This window comes from Ovis canadensis, chromosome 26, assembly GCF_042477335.2.
Source record: "Ovis canadensis isolate MfBH-ARS-UI-01 breed Bighorn chromosome 26, ARS-UI_OviCan_v2, whole genome shotgun sequence".
Taxonomy (NCBI): domain Eukaryota; kingdom Metazoa; phylum Chordata; class Mammalia; order Artiodactyla; family Bovidae; genus Ovis; species Ovis canadensis.
Window position 1 is genome coordinate 57,225,653 of NC_091270.1, and position 21,212 is coordinate 57,246,864.

At 43.8% G+C, this 21,212-nt stretch overlaps 1 protein-coding gene across 8 annotated transcripts in view; it reads left to right on the forward strand.

The window, feature by feature from the left end:
- Positions 1-21,212, forward strand: part of THRB (thyroid hormone receptor beta) — a 437,533-nt gene that overhangs the window by 170,471 nt on the left and 245,850 nt on the right. For 7 of the 8 annotated variants that reach the window (XM_069572925.1, XM_069572923.1, XM_069572924.1 and 4 more), the window contains exon 2: positions 16,941-17,012. The gene's annotated coding sequence lies outside the window, so the exon portion shown is untranslated. Of the gene's footprint in view, positions 1-3,911; positions 4,111-7,453; positions 7,714-16,940; positions 17,013-21,212 lie in introns of all 8 variants that reach the window. The other variant, XM_069572930.1, reaches the window with a different exon arrangement.

Sequence of the window (21,212 nt, forward strand, 5' to 3'; positions counted from 1 at the left end):
CCCATATTAGATTCCCCAAGGGACCCAAGGGATGCATAACCCAGAAAAGATCAAGAATACATGCAATGTAATCAATAGGGATTTTTTTAGGATATGGAGAGATGGAGAGGGGTGTTTGGAGGTACAGTCTGTGACACTCCAAATCTCTAGTTCTCCAAAATTTTATTGTATTTAAATGTGCTCATAGAAGGTAGAATATATACAACACTAATTATCAAATAAAGAAGCTAACGCTAAAAAAAAAAAAGCACAGCAATACTATAACACAATCAGAAAATTGATCATTCTCAATAGGTTTAGCTTTAAACTATATATTATTATCTGAAAATTATGTATTTATAACTTTCTCTGTTCAAACTACCGTCCAATTGAGCTTATTTCACATGCTAGTAAGGTAATGCTCAAATTCCTTCAAGTTAGGCTTCAGCAACATGTGAACTGAGAACTTCCAAATATACAAACTAGATTTAGATAAGGCAGAGGAACCAGAGATCAAATTGCATTGGATCAAGAAAAAGCAAGGAATTCCAGAAAAACATCTGCTTCATTGACTGAGTGAAAACCTTTGACTATACGGATCACAACAAACTGTGGAAAATTCTTAAAGAGATGGGAATACCAGACCACCTTACCCGTATCCTAAGAAACCTATATGCAGGTCAAGAAGCAACAGTTAGAACTAGACATGAAACAACAGACTGGTTCAAAATTGAAAAAGGAGTATGTCGAGGCTTTTTTGTCACCCTGCTAATTTAACTTGTATGCAGAGTACATCACGTGAAATGCTGGGCTGGATGACTCACAAGCTGGAATCAAGATTGCCAGGAGAAATATCAACAACTTTAGATATGTAGGTGATACCACTCTAATGCAGAAAGTGAACAGGAACTAAAGAACCTTTTTATAAGGGTAAAAGAGGAGAGTGAAAAAGCTGGCTTAAAACTCAACATTCAAAAAACTAAGCTCATGGCATCTGGCCCCATCACTTCATTGTAAACAGATGGGGGGAATGTGGAAATAGTGACAGTTTTTATTTTCTTGGCCTCCAAAATCACGGCAGATGGTGACTGCTGCCATGAAATTAAAAGACGCTTGTTCCTTGGAAGGAAAGCTTTGACAAACCTAGACAGAGTATTAAAAAGCAGAGACATCACTTTGCAACAAAGGTCCGTATAGTCAAAGCTATGGGTTTTGCTGTAGTCACGTATGGATATGAGAGTTGGGTCATAAAAAAGGCTGAGTGCTGAAGAATTGATGCTTTCAAATTGTGGTGTTGGAGAAGACTCTTGAGAGTCCCTTGGACAACATGGAGATCAAACCAGCCAATCCTAAATGAAATCAATCCTGAGTATTCGTCAGAAGGACTGGTGCTGAAGCTGAAGCTCCAATACTTTGGCTAGCTGATGTGAAGAGTCAACTCATTGGAAAAGACCCTGATGCTGGGAAAGATTGAAGGCAGGAGGAGAAGGGGACGACAGAGGATGAGATGGTTGGATGGCTGGAATTTAAATTTTACCTTTTATCTGCTTGCCCTTTCACCTTGGCAAAGTGATTTGGTCACACTGAGCTTCAGTTTTCTCGTCTTCAGAAACAGACATTAGCGTGCCACACTGCCCGGTGTCGGGTGCTAACGTCACGGTTGACGAGGACCACGGTCTTTGAGATGCAGGTGGGCAGAGTTGGCAGGTCCTGGTGAGAAATGCAGAACCTCAGGCTCCTCTTAGACTTACTGGGCCAGAATCTGCACTTGAACAAGATCCCTCCAGAGTCTAGATTCGCTGGTACTTAAATTATTGACTACGTTAAGGCCTATGTTGACGTGTCTGGAATTCAAAGGGGAGGAAGTTTCAGGTCCGGGCATCTCTGTCATGTACCCTCTTCTCGGACTGCTTCTCCGGGAGGTGTCTGTATTTCCGCGGGGTGTGCTTTAGAGAAGGATTCCTGTACAACCTAGTCTAAACAGACCCCCGCATGGTCTGCCCAAGGGGGCAGGGTGTCTTCCCCTGCAGTCGGGGAGAGAGGCTAGAGCGGGCAGACAGGGAGCCCGGCGGGGAGGCCGCTCGGGAAGCCCCTGTGGTCACAAGCTCCTGGGACCTCCGTCACCAGAGCTGCACCTTCAAGCCAGCTCTCAGAACAAACAAGCCAAAGAGACGAGCAGAGGAACTTACGGGAACTATTCCCCTCAGGCCAGAAAGCAGCAGTGCAATACCAGGCAGAGAGCTGACGTTCAGGAGCCTCCAGGGTCAGCCGGACTCCTGCAGACATTTAAATGGCTGAGCGTATAGAAACTCCCCGAAACCCCAGGCTGTCCTCCTTTCGGGCCTGTGTGTGTAGGCCCTGTGCTGTGGGGCATGGTGGGAGTGTATGTGGTGTGTGTGTGTATGGTGTGTGTGTATGCAGTGTGTGTGGTGTGTGTATACAGGGTGTGTGTATGCAGGGTGAGTGTATGCAGGGTGTGTATGGTATGTGTTTTGGGGGTGTGTGTTTGTGTATGCAGGGTGTGTCAGCCATGTGTGTGGGGGAGGTGTGTGTGGTATGTGTATATGTGTGTTGTGTGTATGTGTGTGTATAGTGTGTGTGTATGCAAGGTGTGTGTATGTGGGGTGTGTATATTCAGGGTATACATGGTGTGTGTGTGTATTGAGGGTGTGTGTGTATGCAGGAGGTCAGCAATGTGTGTGTGGGGTGTGTGTTTATGTGGTGTGTGTATCTGATGTGTGAGGGGGTGTAAGTGTGTGGTGTGTGTGAATGTGGGGGGTGTGAGTGTGTGGTGTGTATGTGGGGGGGTGTGTGGGGTGTGTATGTATATTCAGGATGTGTGTATGCAGAGTGTGTGTGTGTGTATGTGGGGGTGTATGTGTGTGTATCTGATGTGTGAGGGGGTGTGTGTGTGGTGTGTATGTGGGGGGTGTGAGTGTGTGTGTGTGTGTATGTGGGGGTGTATGTGTGTGTATCTGATGTGAGGGGGTGTGTGTGTGTGGGGTGTGTGTTTATGTGGTGTGTGTATCTGATGTGTGAGGGGGTGTGTGTGTGTGGTGTGTGTGAATGTGGGGGGTGTGAGTGTGTGGTGTGTATGTGGAGGGGTGTGTGGGGTGTGTATGTATATTCAGGATGTGTGTATGCAGAGTGTGTGTGTGTGTATGTGGGGGTGTATGTGTGTGTATCTGATGTGTGAGGGTGTGTGTGTGTGGTGTGTATGTGGGGTGTGTGTGTGTATTTCAGGTGTGTATGCAGGATGTGTCAGTGATGCGTGTGGGGGTGTGAGGGTGGTGTGTGTGTGGGTGTGTATGTTTATGTGGTATGTTTATCTGATGTGTGAGGGAGTGTGTGTGGTGTGTGTATGTGGGGTATGTATGTGTGTGTGTGTGTGGTGTGTATGTGGGGGGTGTGTGTACGTGTTGGGTGTGTATATGTGTTAGGTGTCTCTGTGTTGGTGACCCTGTTGGACACGCCCTTTCTCCCTTTACGGGAATGTTCTCGGCTTCACTTCCTGATGACCGCCCCCCCCCACCCACCCACCCGCAGCAGGCCCCAGTCTCCGAGAGTCCTGGGGAGGAATTCCAGGGTGGAGAAAAGACCGGTTTCCTATCATCAGATCTCCGTTCCCCACCCTGCTGTCTCTTTTGCCCTCGTTCTTAACTGCTTCGGTGTGGATTTTCTAAGAACAAGGGCAGTCTCTTATAGCACCGCAGTGTGGTTATCAAGCCCAGGAAGTTCAGCGTTGATATGACACTGTTATCTAATCAACATTCCGTATTCCGAGTCTGTCAAGCGTCCAGCGGTCTTCCTGGTAGCAATGTTTTCCTCGGTCGAGGTTTGTTCCACAATCTCCTGTTGGATTTAGCGGTCTTGTCTCCTTACTCCGAAACAGGTCCTCAGGCTTTCTTTGTGTTTCTTGATGTTTTGGAAAGGTACAGACAAATTCTTCTGCAGAACTGGATTTCTGACGTTTCCTCGACGTTGGATTCATGTGGTGCCTGTTTGGAAGGAAGACCACAGTAGTGACCTCGTGTCCTTCTCGGGTCATGTGAGGCCAGTTTACTGCGCCGGCGGCGATGCTGGCTTCCATCACTCAGCTGAAGTGCTGTCTGCCAGGCTTCCCACGCAAGGGTACTACTCTCCTCTTGGGAATTAATATGTTATTTGGGAGGAAGCACCCCAAGACAAGACAAATGCCATTTTCCTCCTCAGATTTTCAGCCACTAGTTTTAACATCCACTGATGGTTTTCTGCCTCCATTGCCCCTTCTGTACCAGCTGGCATTCCACTGTGCAGAAGAGCTTTTATTTCTCTCCTGTGTTTGAGTCCACGTGATGACGTGGACCCCTGTGGGCCTGTGAAGAAACCCTTCCCCTTAGACCTGAGCCTTTTCTGGCCTCCTCTGTCCGGAGCCACCAAGAACCAGCTGGAGCACCCGGAGCAGGGTGCTAGCTGCCTGGGGTGGGGCCGTGGGGGACGGGGGCCCAGGAGAGCCTTCACAGCTGGGGGTGGGAGGGGTCATAATCTTGGTTCCAAACTGAGGTCTCCATACAGCTTGGAAGTGTGGATTTTTTCACGCTTACTCACAGACACTGAAACCCCTTCTCTGAGAGCAGAAACCCAGTCAGAACACAACCGCGTTCCCCCTCCTCTTCCGTTCAGACACCCTTCTCTTCCCACCCCCACCCCCACCTCCACCAGACACCCCAGGGTGTCTGTTCCAAAGTCAGTAGCGAATGTCTCTGCCTAAGGACTGGAAAAGGCCTCAAGGTGTCAGAAACCTTGTTGTTCAGTCGCTCAGTTGTGTCCGGCTCTTTGTGACCCATGGACTGCATCACACCAGGCCTCCCTATCCATCACCAACTCCCGGAGTTTACTTAAATTCATGTCCGTCGAGTCAGTGATGCCATCCAACCATCTCATCCTCCGTCATCCCCTTCTCCTCCTGCCCCCAATCCCTCCCAGCATCAGGGTCTTTTCAAATGAGTCAGTTCTTCGCATCAGGTGGCCAAAGTATTGGAGTTTCAGCTTCAACATCAGCCCTTCCAATGAATATTCAGGACAGATTTCCTTTAGGATGGACTGGTTTGGTCTCCTTACTGTCCAATGGACTCTCAAGAGTCTTCTCCAACACCACAGTTCAAAAGCATGAATTCTTGGGCACTCAGCCTTCTTTTGTCCAGTTCTCACATCCGTACATGACTACTGGAAAAACCATTAAAAAAAAGTATACCGTACCATTATAAACTAGAAACCCAAATGGATAGGTTCCAGTAACCCTTTATGCCTCTTGTTTTTCCAAAGTAAACAAGTTTCTATCCAATCTGTGATAGCATTGGAAATTTCTTGAACACCTATTAGGAACTTTAATCGAGAGCAGGGCATTGGCTGCCGAACTGTAGGAGGTACCCCATCCACATTACTGAGAAACTGGCTTTAAAATTTTAGCAGAGTTTAGAGAGGGATTGGGGTCGCTTTGTTGCCAGAGCATCTGTACTTACAGTTTGCTTCACGCACTTGCTTTTTTCAGTTTTGTTTTAGCTCAATTAAGGAACGAAAGAGAAAATCTCTTAGTTGGTCAGGTGGCTTGCTAGTAACAAGATTTTATGGAAGTTTTCTTGGTGGCCATATGGAATTAGTTATCAAATATACAGAGTCAGAGAAGCAAACGATAAAGCAGATTAACGTGTTTTTTCCTCTCTGGATATGCCAGTGCAACGAGGTCTCCCATACTGAGCTGGCTGGACTCATGGTGACTGTCCCATGACCCAGGCTTGAGGGCAGCAGCCTCAGGTTTTGGAACTGCCTTCATTTCCTTTTCAAATAGCGTAGAGATTACTCTGGGCGTCCCAGGTGGCACCATGGTAAAGAATCAGCCTGTCAATGCAGGAGATGCTGGAGACCCAGGTTTGATCTCTGGGTGGGGAAGATCCCCTGGAGGAAGAAATGGCAACCCACTCCAGTCTTCTTGCCTGGAGAATCCCATGGACAGAGGAGCCTGGTGGACTATAGTCCATGGGGTCGCAGAGAGTCGGACACGGCTGAGCGATTGAGCACACACACAGAGAGGTTACTCTGCTGCTCGCTTTTGCCTTAGCCAGCTGGACGACGTCAGTTGCTGTAAGGCTGGGGAACTCTGCCAAGGGAATTCGTGCGTGTGTGACATTTACATTAACTGGGTGGGCTTGCAGATGGGCCATCTAAACCCTTAATATTATTAATAAGCTACAGTATTAAGTTGGTCCACACAATCCACATGAAAAAGATATACATTAGAAAAACCAGGTCTTTTAAGGTGGTTTTCCTTCATACAAATATGTTAGAGGGTAAGAACCTGTTTCACTCTTTTTTGTCTTTGCATAAGATTCACTGAGGCATTCGGTCTTTCTGTTCTCCCTGTTAAGTTAGAAATTTAACTCCTGAAGTTGTCATGAGTCAAAAGAAAAGGAACAAAGTTTACAGATATTTATGAGTCAGTGAATGAACAAATTACAATCATTTAAAAACAACTTGGAATTTATAAAGAAATACATCAATTACATTTTTTACAATGGCTTTTATCTAGTTGTAAAAGCAATCCATGTGTATAATGGAAATTTTGGGGAAAAAGAGATAATAATAAATAAGAGATAAGTAAGTAAAAAGATATAAATGATAACTAAGAAATAAGAATACAAAATAAATTTAATGTTCACTCTTGATTTCTCTAGCCAGTGTTTGTAGCTCCTCTTAATATTTTGGAGTGTTTTTCCCAAGTCTTTTTCTGTGCAGATGTAATGCATACATGCTTTAACACGGTTGAATTCATATTTTGTTATCTGTAGTTTTCATCTTGCTTTTTACATTGAACGTTTTATTGTGGTTATTTCTCACATGGTGAAGTATTCGGTTTAATGATTGCACAGTTACGTTTTAGAAGTCTTCCTGCCAGCCTGGAACTTATGGACTGCTTCTGACTTCATGCCACTAAGACAAATTCTTCTGTAGACATCCGTGCATGTAAATCTTAGTTTGCATGTTTGGTCATTTCCTTGGGAACATCCATGCTCTCTTGGAGTGAAAGCAGAAACTAAGCCTAGGCCCCATATCCTAGGAAAGAATTAAGCCATTTCAGCCCTGTTATATTCCTTAAGGTCCTTTTTTTGCTAAAGAGAAAGAACCAGTCATATTCACACCCCTCTTTAGCCCACAGTATTGTCCTCACAAAAACAGCACTACCAAAGTGAACCTTGGTGCTCTGGCCCAAAACATATTTTTCTTTCTTTGGGGCCTGGAGGATAAGCCAAGATGGCACCTTGCCCAAAAGTGATCCAAGACCTTGTGCAGGGAAAGTTTTGTTTGATAGGACCTGAGAAAAAAAAATTTTTTTTTCAAGTTTTATTAAGGCAAAATGTGTTCCCTGGGTTAGAAAGATAAAGTTACTTCCCACATGCCTGGACTGGCTCCTCCCAACATGTTGCTCGTTCTCCTGTAGACACACCACTTCGATGACCTGAGAAGGACTTTACACCCTGAAAAGAGAGATAAAGGAAACTCAAGAGCATGAACTCCTTTATCACAGAGACGCAGAGATGCTCATGCTATTCTTCACTGTCAACTGTAGAACCCTTTGTTCCCCTTTCAAAAGTGTCTTTGTGTTTCTTGGAATGAGCTGGCGCGCTCTCTCCCAGCTGTCGGAAATGCAGGAGAACTTCGTGGAAAGCAAGAGTGTCTCTTGCTCCCTGGAAAGTAGAGGTGAGCTCCCTTCCCGAGGTCCCCGCCACCATGTGCCCTCTCTGCAGAGAGTGTTGCAGTGGTGCCACCGGAAATGTCTGTCCTGCAGGAACTGTGCTTCCTGTTCCCAGAGGAGCAGGCCCTGCTGCCTTGGGAGGACCCTTATCTCCTGGTTCTGTCTTCACTGATTACCACGTGACTTTGAAAGCAGTTCAGGGAGCTTGTTCTGGAAAAGATGATGATAGCTTAGAAAGATCCATATACTAGAATAAGTTAACATAAGCTATGAAGGATAAGAAGAAGCGAGAAGCAAAAGATAACAGAGGTAGACCCTAATAATGAGCTGGACATTAGATTGATATGCAAATATATACCATTATATATTCAGTAACTTTTTATATTTACCAGGAACTCTAGAAAATATTTTTCAAATTTAGTGGCAACCTTGGTCCATGAAATCATTTAAGTGAGTGGTCACAGTTTTTAATGGAATAGGATATGAAGGGCTAGAATAGAAAATATCAGAGGATATTGCACAAAGTAAGGGTATTATTTGCCAAATTGTATGTTAACAAATGTATGTGTATATTTGTATCTTGAATCATGATATAAAGTGTGTTTCTTACTGTGGCCATAGTAAAAAGAAAGTTTGAAAACCACTGACCTGCGGGTGTGCACAAATTTAGGGCTGAGTTTTTCTAGGAGCCAGTGGTAAGAGGGAACCATTATACAAATTTTGCTGGTCATTTCCTGCAGCTATGCACACACACACAAAATTTTTTGCTATTCTTCACAAAAAGGAAAAATGAATAACATGCTAAACAACCTCTTTACAGAAGACTCTGGTAATTCAGGCTATTTCTTTCCACCTTTCATAAGTGACAACATTGCTCTACACTCCACGAGATGTCTGAAATTTATCCTATGTGTACTTTAGGTCCTATCACTGCTCTTTACCATGTATGCCAGTGTTTTTATGACTGCTAAGTGGGAAACATGAGCTATTTATTAAAGTCTCACAAACTTATTTTTGAAGCAAAATGTACGTACGTTCCATTAAAACATACTGTAAAATGCATGCATCCGTTACATTAAAAATGGGGGTTACTCGGAAAAATGGTTCCAGGGAATCTTAATGTGTTGCAACTAAGTATACAAGTCATCCTCATACTGCTTGATACATTTTCACAAAGTATAAGCACCCATGTAGCCAGCCACCATTTACATCATGAAACTGAACACTGACGGGAAGAACAAACTGTCCCTCTTCCCCCTCAGTTTCTGCCCCCAAAGACTGAACTTTCCTGAGTTCTAAAACTACAGGTTAGTTTTGCTTTTTTTGAGTTTTATGTAAGGGGCTGATGTAGAATGTACTCCTTATGTCTGACTTGTTTTTGCTTAATATTATGTTTGTGAGGCATTCCATCATTTGTGATTTATATTTCATTGTGGGCATATATCCTTTCTACTGGATAATGAATATTTTAATTGTCTCCAGCTTGGGCTATGAGAAGTACAGCTATGGACATTTTTGTATAGATCTTTTGGTGAAAATGTGTATGCATTTCTGTTGAGTTTGAGGATGAAATTGCTGTTCATAAATATATATGTGTGTATATATATACAGACATATATAGATAGATATTCAGTTTCATGAGATATTATAGTGTCTCAGAGCCTGATCATACATGTGCCTGGAGATTCACCAGTGTCTCAGTAATAGGAACAAGCACAGATGTGTTCTTTTCAATTCCTTAGTCTTTATTTTGGAAAATTTGGAAAATATGGGTGAGTATACAGAATAAATGGGCTTCCCTCATAGCTCAGTTGGTAAAGAATCTGCCTGCAATGCCGGAGACCCAGGTTTGATCCCTGGGTCGGGAAGATCCCCTGGAGAAGGAAATAGCAATACCTACTCCATACCACTCCAGTATTCTTGCCCAGAGAATCCCATGGACAGAGGAGCCTGGCAGGTCCATGGGGTCACAAGAGTCAGACATGACTTAGCAACTAAACCACACATCACTACATACAGAATAAAGGGCTTTCCAGGTGGTGCTAGTGGTAAAGAATCTGCCTGCCCACACAGGAGATGTAAAATGCAGTTTCGATCCCTGGGTCAGGAAGATCCCCTGGAGGACAGCGTGGCAACCCATTCCAGTGTTCTTGCCTGGAGAATCCATGGACAGAGGAGTCTGTCGGGCTACAGTCCATGGGGTCACAAAGAGTCGGACACGAGTGAAGTAACTTAGCATACAGAATAAAATTTGAATCCCAATAACCCACCGCTCAAAGATGACCACTTTAGCAATTAATTGTATATTCTTTGAGACCTTTGCCATTATAGATAACATTACCTGAGCATCTTTGTCACTGAGGCTTCGTGTGTGTGAATGTGTGTGTGTGTATGTATATATAAATATATGGATATATATGGATATATATATATAAATGTATGGATATATATCCATAATCATTTATATAAGATAAATTCAAAGAAGAAGAAGTGCTGAAAAAAAGAATGTGGAAGTGAAAAACTTCAGGCTTTTGATGCCCTCACTAACATTTTACAAGTCGGATGAGTGGGAAAGGGCACGCAGTAAGCAGGTGAATGTCGAAGAAGTCACAGGTAAGAAAGGATAGTCTGGCACCAGAGGACTGGCAAGAAAGCCTCTAAGGATTCTCCTAAATGATGAGTCTGTAGTCCTTGTTCACTTTTTCCTTTTAGAAAGAGGAAATAGTTTTTAATATTTTAAGAAATAGATTTTTGGGGGGTAGCTGCCACTGAATTCGGAGGCATATATCCTCTTACTGTCTGTCTTTACAGTTAATTACACTGCTCCAATTCCAGCTGTGTACACTTGGCCAAGAGAATCGTTACAAAGTTCGCTCTGGTCTGTAATCCGGACAGACATCCTCAACACCCGGTTCTGCTGTTGCTCCTTCGTGGGTAGTGGTTTTCCTGCCAGGCTTTGTTTGCAGATCCCCTGGGGGTGGTTTTCCAGAGGGATGAATGCCATCTTTGTTCAAAGGGGCAGGAGAGAGAATAATCGAATTCTACCAAACAGAGGAGACAGTAAGCCGATCCTGCGTTTCCATTGCTGTTGGAAAAAGAACAGTAAATGACAGCAAAATTGAATAGCTTGATACTTGCACGGTACAAATGACCCAGCGGAAGAGATGTGTTGAGAAGGAGAGTGAGGATTTGATCTCCGCCTTTCAGTTCTCAGTCATTGTCAACCACCAAGTACAAAAATTGGCTCAGCAAACCTTAGTTTCATCCAGGATACTAGACAGAGAGCCAAGAGACTTTTTTTCCTGCTTAGCTGCCCAGGATTGATCTTTTGTGGGTATGTTTACATTGGTGAATGAAGTCGGGGTACTTTATTTTGCTACAGCAGTGCCTTTTACACTGTGGGTTGGGCCCTATTTGTGGGTAAGGAAATCAATTTAGTAGGTTATTAGTCATTTTTCTTTAATGAAATAGTATATTATAAAGAATAGGATAGTGTTAATGAAATAGGAAATATCCAAGTACATCACATGAGCAAGAGTATGATCTCACGGACCTTTTGCTTTTGTTAGATATGCGTGTGCGTGTGCACGCTAAACCGCTTCAGTCGTGTCTGACTCTTTTCTGTCCTACGGACTGTAGCCCACCAGGCTCCCGTGCCCATGGCTACTCCAGGCAAGAACACTGGAGTGGACTGCCATGCCCTCCTCCAGGGGACCCTTGACCCGGGCAGTGAACCTGCGTCTCTTACATTTCCGGCATTGGCAGGCAGGTTCTTTACCTGGGACACATCTGAATATCTGGACATGTGTTATAGATTAGGACAGACTTCTTATTGTGGGTCATGGTCAGATAATTACTGCTGGGAATTTGTTACATTAGAGATTTTTTTTTTCTTTTCTTGGAATATTTTTATATATACACAAGTTTCTAAAAGATGTATCTTTGGAATTGAACAGATTAAACTATGGGGTTTGGGGTTCAAGGGAGCAGGGAGTCTTCATGTTCATATAGATAGCAATTACCTTCTTGTTGATCAAAAGTACAAGTAGAAAAAGCTTGGCTTATCCGAATCTGTCTTTATTATGGTCCCATAACTTCACCCAAAACACCCAGAATTAGAAAACTGCTCTAGTGACTTTCAAATACCAACCAACTCATCATTCTTTAGAGGGATAGAAAGATGGCTTGTGGTAACTTTACATACCTACTTGCCTGAGACTTCACCAGACAGTGGGATCACTAGCAGGTGATTGTGATGACATGTGCTAATTTTCAACTTGTACCATGATTATTTAATAATAGAGTAAGTTTTCATGCATACCAAAATTTCCCCCTAATTCAGCTTCATTCAAATCTATATTTAATTGCTTTGAGTTAACATTTACGTGAACTCATGAACTTGAATAAGATCTAGCAGGTGACCTGATTGTGTGTAAGTTTCCCATATTTCCCAATATGCACATAAATATGTATATACAGATCCTATTAGTATTAATACTTTATGCTATGTACATCCATTCATTGGTGCTTCATCCTATGAAACCAAAGAAAGTGAATGCTATAACTAAAGATAGTCACGCTAGAGAAAAACAGTGGCTGCCTCGGAAGGGAGCTAGCTAAGAAGGGGTTGGGGATTGTGTTGGACTCAGCAGGATGGAAAGCTTGTGTTTGATTAGTAATATCTGTGATGGCATGGGCAGGGGACAGCGGGATGTCCACGCCTTGTGTTTATCTTGGAAATTTTTAACTTAGGAGCTCTTTATGGTATCTTGGAAACATGAGTTGCTTCCTCCATTTCATAGGGAGCAGAAAGGAACAGCAGGTGGAAATAGCCCAGAATTAAACCTTTTATTTATTTTCTCTGTTCCCTTGTTTTTTTAAAAAAAAATCAACTATACTTGATCTGCAATATTGCATCAGTTTCAGGTATGCGACACAGTGATTCAGTGTTTTCATACATTATACTTCATTTACAGAATCAAACCTTTTAGTAGCCCTTGCTCTTGTTTCGTTTCTCTTCCTATTCATCTGTTAACAGATTCTTTGCGATAATGCCTTACGAATGTGTATGCCTGTTTGCCCCTTTCCATCCCCGTTGCCACTGTTGCAGTTTTGACCCTGCTCCCTAGATCATGCCCTGCTTCTGGCATTTACAGTTTTGGATAAGGTCAAGGATCGTGGGCTCCGTTGAAAACCATGTGAAAGCTCTGTCCTATTTCTAGGAAAACTGAATGTCTACACAGACTCCTATCAGTGTGTTCAAGAAGGTTGTGAGCTCCCCGAGGTCTGTGCTGAATTACAAATCCCTCATCTGTTTCTCTCCCTCCCATCTACCCCATAGGTTTTATCAGAGTAATATTTCTGACACACAGTTTGGGTCATATTGCTCTCTGCTCAGAACCAATTCATTTCCCCATTGCCTTCAGAACAGAAAGAAGTCAAATCTGCTTGGATTGGGCTCCAAGCTCTTTTTTTTTTTTTTTTTTTTTTAGCAAAATGTATTTGGCATATAACATTGTGTCAATTTAAGGTGTGTAACATGGTACATTGACACATTTATATATAGTAAGATGATTACTATTGTAGGGATAATTAGCATCTGTTACATCACATAATTGGAGAAGGAAACGGCAACCCACTCCAGTATTCTTGCCTGGAAAATCTCACTGGACAGAGGAGCCTGGCGGGCTACAGTCTGTGGGGTCACAAACAGTCGGTCACAAACATCACATAGTTATCCTTTCTTTTCAGGGGTCCCAGCTCTTTCAAGTTCTCACCTTTGCAGGTTTTTGCCTTTTTTCCTTCCCTGTGTCTTTCTCCCAAATACACAGCCTCTAAGTCTAACCAGAACACTTGCCCCTCCCTCCGCCGTTTGCGCACTTTGCTTCCATTTCTCTTGCTACCTAAACATCCTTTTCTGGCTATTCAGGGCCTTTCTAACCTTCAGGCCCAGTGTCTGCCCTGACTCTGAGATACTCCTGCAGATGGAGCTCTCTGTGCCAATGAATGCCTTGTGTGGTGTGCTGTCCATCACAGGGGGGCCCAGGCGTGACTGAGAGGCTGCCCCCGAGGGCAGGACCTGAACTGGAGGATAAGAAGGACAACAAGCCTAAGGGATTGATTTTTTGCTAGACTTTATGCATTTACTCCCTTTTTAATGTTATACGATAACTGATAATAGAGGAACTGAGAAGGCTTACTAACAGATGCAAATGAAAGGTATAAAGCATATGAGAAGTGAATTGTTGGAATTTGAATTTATAAGTTAAACAAACAAACAAAAGCAGGGCTGCCCTTGTTCCTGGACATCTGGGGCCGGCTGAGTGGTCCTGAGCATCTTGGGTGCTCTCCTATGTGTGGGGCTTGGCTGCTCTAGGCTGGTCTAGAATGGTCTTGGTTAAGGCATGAGTCAGCTCCATTCTGTGTTTCTCAGGCGTGACAGGCTAGTCCTGGTGCCTTCTGAGAGCAGTTACAGAGGAGCAAAGAAAACACGTGAACGTAGCAAGAGCTTTTCCAGACTTCTCCATGCAGCATACTTGCTAACATTCCATTGGCTGAAGCAAGTCACATGACCAAAACCAAATTTAAAGGAGGCAAGACTGAACCTCTTTGGGAAGAGGAGCTCCAAGGGGCAGGTAGGGCTGAGGATGCGCCATGAATGCAGTGGAGTTGGTCAATATCAGGCTCTATGGGATCAGACAAGAGACCTAAGAACAAAAGATAGAGAGGTAGATGATATTCATTTTTTGCTGTAAGAGTAACCCTTTTTAAATGAAAACTTTGCAATAAAATACGCATTATGTATTCTCTAGTTCATTCTTTAGAGTTCATTTGTACATAGCTATAGGCTAAAAAAAAAGACCAAGTAAAGAGTCATTTATAAATAACATATTAATAAACCAAGTTAAAGGAGCTTTATTTATCCTTTCACCTTCAATTTGCATTAATTGGGAGCAGTCACGGGAAGTGGTGCCAACCTTACCTCAGGTCAGATGGCTTAACAAAATGAACTGTTTCATGCCCAGAAATAAATGTCTTCCAAACATAAATATGAATCAGTTATAAAAAAGAATCTTTTGGAAGTACAAAATAACCACACTGCTAATATATTTATGTCCCAGTTGAAAGCGTGTCAAGAACACACATTCTGGGCTAAAGTTGTCCCAAGGAGTGATTCTCATTTTTGCTTTGAATCTTGTATAAACAAACCAGGATGCCTTCTTTGAGCCATGAGCAAATCCACAGCTCCCTGTTTTCTGAAGAGAAGAAGAATTAAAGATGGAACTGTTTAAGTTGGAAAGGTCTGGGGCTTGACCTTGCTACTTTAAATTTCCTTCATCACTAGGAAATTGCTTTGAATTTGTCTGCTTGGAGAACTCTAATTTGGTTTGTTCTTGGTTTGAACCACACCATGAAAGAGATGCTGTCCGTTTGTATTATAGCAAAATTTGGAAGCCACCTCAGTGACACTGTTTTCCAATTTTCCTCTCTGCTGTTTTCGTCTTTAAACCTGAGCTTGTTCTCAGTAATTCAGAATGAGACCCCTGACATCTTACTGCCTGAGTGAGCATCCCAGCTAGTCTCTTTTTCACAGTTTGTCTTTGGACAAAATTTCACAGCTTTCTCTGCCTCTCTTTTCCTCATGTGAACAATGGGGTTATTAATAATGCCTACCTCATACAAGCATTGTGAGGATTAAATTAAATGAAATTCGGTGAGAAAATTAGTGAACCCAGCCCACAAAATGTGCTTAGGAAGTGTTATATATTAAACTGCTTATTGTCATTATTAATTATTGAGAATGTTTAGCTTGCTTTCACTGACTTGGGTTCATGCATATTCTTTAAAATCCTAAATCAGATGTATACCCTCAAAAAATAAGTTGAGATTCAATATTATTTTCATACAAAGGCAAAGTTTGTTTTTAGGTATTAGTGTTGAAGATAGTGGTTGTATATCTACTCACATTTAAAGCCGCAGCAGTTACAGACACAACCTTCTTCCTGCCTTGTCAATTCCTTGATATTGATTGAAAAGGGAAGAAGATTTATAATAAGCAGATGAATTGTTAGCAAACGTTTTGCCTTCTAACACACCTGATGTTGACTCGGTGTGGAGCCAGAGTATAGAAGAAAGAGCAGCATCCTGAGGAGCTGAGTGGAGATGCCAGGAAGGCTTGCACACGCACACCCGCGTATGCACGCACACACACAAGCAGCACACAGTTCAGTGGCATGACATCGGCTTTGATGGTGCTTGGTGGAAAGGCAGTGAGCTAAGGCTGAGCTAACACTTAGCGCTCTCAACACAGTCAGGTCACACACGTAACACTGAGCCCAAATGGAGAACAACAGATCATATTGTAAGTGTTTACAGGGGGAAAAAAAAAGCCTACTGGAAAGATACAAACAAATTGGTGATCTGACCTTGGAGTAGGAGGTCAAGGAGATTATACCTATGCTCCATGTTGTTTGATTTTTTTTTTTTTGAAAAGAGTGGATAATAGGTCCGTGGTCCATTCTGGGTAGAGGGGACCCAGATGTTTGTCTCGCCCTCGCCAAGCTCTGCTTCCCCGTGGTTTCTAAGCTCCTCACAACAGCAGTCATGGGCCCACAGTCACTGGAAGAGCAGCCCCTCGCTTGCTGTGCAGACAGGCACCTGGAGGTGTCATCTCTTGCGAGAGCGAATGCCCTGGTTTCTCCTTCATCTGTTTAGAAGGCCTGGGGGAAGTGTCCCCAGCATCACCGCACTTGCTACCATCCAGCATCTCCGTGGGGTCCTCTCGGCCCCGCCCCCTGCCGACTCACAGGGGCACAGCCTCAGCTGGGGCGTGTTAGGACCTACCCTGGGGACCGTCTTCTGACACCCAGCTGCACAGTGTTTAGCACAGAAGTTCTAAATTGTTTAAGATTCACGTTTGCCTTTTAGACCTCTTCCAAGGCCGGGAATCCTGCGCACAGAAAAGTAGGTCCTTGGGACTCAGAAACCCTGTCCCATCCCCAAATGTATTATTAGAATCCTCGTGTTAAAGTCCCTTTCTCTGAAACCGGCTCCTCTTTGGAATGGGATTTTATCTAAGTCTCTTTGCATGTATTCAAAATCAGAGACAGCCCTGAAACCAGACCCTATTCAAACATAGAAAGAAGAACAGTGGCGGATTAAGCAAATGTTGGGGAACTTTAAAAAAAACACACACACTTTTATTTATCTTCTTGTGTTTCTCTTTTTCCAGATCTGCAGTCTCCCTCCCGCTGGCCGTCCTGCGTGGGTGCCAAGTTCCACACGGGGTCTCATGGATCGGCAGGTCAGATGTTGCGCTCGTTTGCAGACGTGATTCTGTGACTGTCGCTTTGCGGCGTTCCGGGAATGGTCTTCTCATTTATGCATTGCTGGTGTTATTTAAGAGGGTTTTGAACTCTGTAGATGTTGAGAAATACAAAGCATTCAGCGGGTTAAAAATAAACATGATGGAGAAAAGGATGCTTCGAATTCACTTGGGGAGAAAAAGTAATAACTGGGCACAGAAAGGAGCCCGCTTGTCATTTGCTATGTGGAAAAATGGTGGACGGAGAACCAGAGTTCCCTCCAACCTCTCTTCTTTGAGTGCTAAAGAAGGCGGAAGGATCACATCTCTACCCTGGGTTGGAGCGAGTCAGGTAGACGAGAGCAACTGTGCAGTGAAGACCCGCTTTCTACACCAAGTCTCCCAGCCTCCCTCCAGTCCCCCGCTGTTGAGTATTTGGAATGCTAGGATGTCATTCGGAACCCAGTTTGTTGACGTTATTGTAGCAACGGTTTCAGTTTGTCTCCGCAGTTAAGATCGTGTCAGCACTTCCCTCTCTGTGTTTATTATTTTTAGCAGTTTAAAAGCTAACCAGGAAAGATGGCTTTCTGGCGGCGAGGTGACATTCCGGCTGGGCCGGGGTCTGTGGCGTCTGTGCAGCCCTGGCTGGCGGTGGAGCCGGGCCTTCTGAATGCTGTCTTTGTGCCTGCCATCGCCAGCGCCTCTGGCCTATTGTCCAGCCGCCTCGGTTGGGGTGGCGCTATCTGATTGTCGCCAGTGCTAATATTACAGAGCTCGGGGCCCTGGCCTCCCCGGGGGCCCCTGGTCTGGCTGCCGCTGTCTCCCAGCCTTCCCTCCAGGGGGCCAGTCCCGGCTCTCATATCAGAAACACGATTTGTAATTTATAAAATGTTCCAGGGAGAGGGATGGGTAATAATCGGCTAGGCCTGCACTTCTCCAACTTAAAAAAAAAAATTATTATTATTTTTTTTTTACAAAAAATACTTGAATGCAGTCTTCCAGTGAAATGCAATTTGTAAGATACAGAAAAGTCCAGCTGTTCTGTTGGGAGGAGAGAAGCCCAGGCTTCTGCCTGCCCTCCACCCACCCCCAGTCAAGGTGGCTTCTAGGCCCCCAGGAAACCTGCAACTCCTCAGAAAACTTGCCTACTGTTTTCACAGGGCAGGCCCCTCAACCTGCAGTTAAGGAAGCTAAGAGGTGTTTTATAGATGCTTAAAACATGAGACATTAGTCACTTAAAAACTATACTGTATTCATCCATTTTTACCTTGTTCTAAAAAAGGCACAACGATTCTGTGGTGATAGTCAAAATAGTGGTTACTCTGGGGAGAGACCAGCTTGGCTGGGCAGGGGCACAGGGAATTTTCTGGGGTGATAGAAATGTCTGTCTTCATAGACGTGTGTACTACTTGGCATTTGTCAAAACCCGTCTCCTTTTTGCTATACGTAAATTCTACCTCTGTTAAAAAATGAAAGCAACAAAGGAAAATGAAGTGAAAAAAAAGTAGCTGAGAGCAAAAAAAAATTACTGAGAACTTCCTGAAATACTGAAAATACTGATGGTCTTTCTTAAAGCCACGTGCACTCTGTTGAGTGGGGTTTATAGTCATTATGCAAAGTTGGACAAGACAAGAGGCTGCTTTTCTAACACTTTCTTTGTTCAATAATTACCAAAACTAGAAGAAAAAAAAAAAAACCTCAGAGAATTTCAGACAACAAAACCCCTGAATACCTTCTGGCCCATAACGCAGCTAGAGGAAAATGTAGGGGATTTCTAGGGGTTGAGGTCCCAAGTACAATGCTTGATTCATGCATTTCTTGGACATGGACTGTGGATAATGCTCAGGAAATTGTCCATAATTTTTTAACCTCTGCTCTTTCATCTGAATGCTCTTTGGGGACCTGTGAAATGCAAGAGTCCTTCTTCTGTATCTTTTCAGAGTGGAACTTCTGGTGAGAGGTTGGAATTCTGGCCTTTAGTGACCTGAATAAAGCATCCTTTAAAATGGACTTTTCTCCCCCAGAAATACTTGGAGCCAAGTCTATTTGAGTTTTTCTGTTTGTGTGTTTTAGAAAGTCCGGCAGTAACATGGAAGGTTATCATTTGGGTTGAAATGCTTGCTGGTGTCCTGGGCCCAGGCAGATATGACCCAGTGGCCAGGCCTGCTTGTTAGAGCTTGATGAGGAAGCTCAACCGAGAAGAGCCAGGAGGGGGTTTTAAACAGTGTCGGGTGATGGTAAGAGAGGGTCACAGGAGGCAGAGGCAGCAAGGATTTAAAGGCACAGTGTAGTTCCCGGTCCCCCAGTACACCCAAATCCACGGATGCCCAATGCCCTCAAGTCGACACGATGGTGTAGTGCAGTCAGCCTCCTTATCCCTGGGCTCCGTGCCCGTGGGTGCAGCCCATCTCAGAGTGGTCCAGGGGGTGCGCTGTGCCCAGTGTTCTTGCCTCCGAGGCTGTGTGGCTTCTCTTCAGGAAAAAAACAAACTGCTCCTTCAGTGATTTCCCAGCAAAGGGCCACGATCGAGCTCATTCACAGGGTGTATCCACAGGACCAAAAATTTAGTTCACTCCTGAAGCTGTGGCAAAGCTGAATCATTCACCAAAGAACATTTAAAATAACATTTTAAAAACCCACACATGCTGCACTCTGCCTGCACGGACACGCAAATGTTCTCATCAAATCAAATTTAATTCAGCAAGATTTGTATCCAGCCAATTTAGGTTAGTGTGCATAAGAGCAGAAATGAAATTGCAGGATGGAAGAGTCTGAGCAGAATTTGCTTTTTTGAAATTCAGTGCCATTTAAAAGGAACTGTTTCTTCAAGTCATTCATTACTAGTCAATGTATCCAAATGGCAAATACCAAGAATTGTGTGACTTCTCCATTCCAGGGACTTGGGACAAGTGATTCCCCCAGGGCCAACGTTCTTGAAATCTTCATGTGTGTGCATGTATGCATTTATCTACAGGGCAAGGGGTGTTTGGAAAATGCAACATATGTTTACTCAGATTTCAGTTATGCATAAGGATGAGAGTAAAATGCCAATAACTGAAGTCCGGTTGGTTGATATCTTTTCCCTGTGACTTTGGAAAATTAGCAACCTGAATCCTTGCGACCCCTAAATTGCTGACAAGGGCTGTGAACAAGTGGGAACCCGTCCTGGTTTGAATTTTATCTCCTCTCCCTCCCTCAGTTATTTTCTCTATTGATGCTTTGGGGCCAATAACAACCGAGAAACTGGGTGAAAGAAAAACAGCAAAGCCTTTAATGTGCATATTCTTCTTCTCAGTTTCCAGACAAGGTCACTGAGGGGGAGGGATGAGGAACAGGGCCTGAGGATGTCGCAGCGGTAGGGCTGGGTGCGAATGCAAACCTTTCTATCTGTAAGCTCTTGTCCCAAGAAGATCTGGTACTCAGTGACAAAACGGATGGGCGGAATGGATTGGAAAATGAGAGGGACGTTCAAGAGGGAAAGGACATATGTATACCCATGGCCGATTTGTGTTGATGTGTGGCAGAAACCAACAGCATCTTGTAAAGCAATTATCCTCCAATTAAAAAATGAATAAATTTTTAAAAGAAGAATAAAAAACTGATCATCATATTACACTGGCCAGAGGAGAGAAATAGCTAGAATTGGAGAGAGAACAAACCACTATGTTGGGCCTGCCTATCACCAAAAATCTTAAATAACAGTAAAAAAAGACAAGATTTATTTTTCTCTCCAGGGCAGTTGGGGGTGGTTCTGTTATCATCAGGGACTCAGGTACCTTCTATCTTTCTGTATGTCTGTTCTCAAGCATATGACTTTATCTTCAGGGTTACCTCCTGGGTGATCATAGCTGCTAGACCTCTAGCCCTCCCACATAAATTCAAGGCATCAGGGAAGATGGGAAGAGAGGGGCAAAAGGCAGCCATTACCAGGTGGTTTCACTCTCTAGGAGACTTTCTCTGAATTTCCCCTCATGGTTTCTGCCTGCAGTCTCATCTACTAACTTCTGGTTGCAAAAGAATCTGAAAAATGTAGCTGGGAAACGTACTTTGCATCCGCAAGCAAAGTGAGATCTGGTTATAAAGGAATGGAGTGGAGGCACCTAGAAGATTGGTCAGAATCAGGCAGCTGTTCAAGGCTTTTCCATTTTGAAGAGGCATGGTCAGGGTGGTGCTTTGGAGGAGCTGATTTTGCAGCCAACT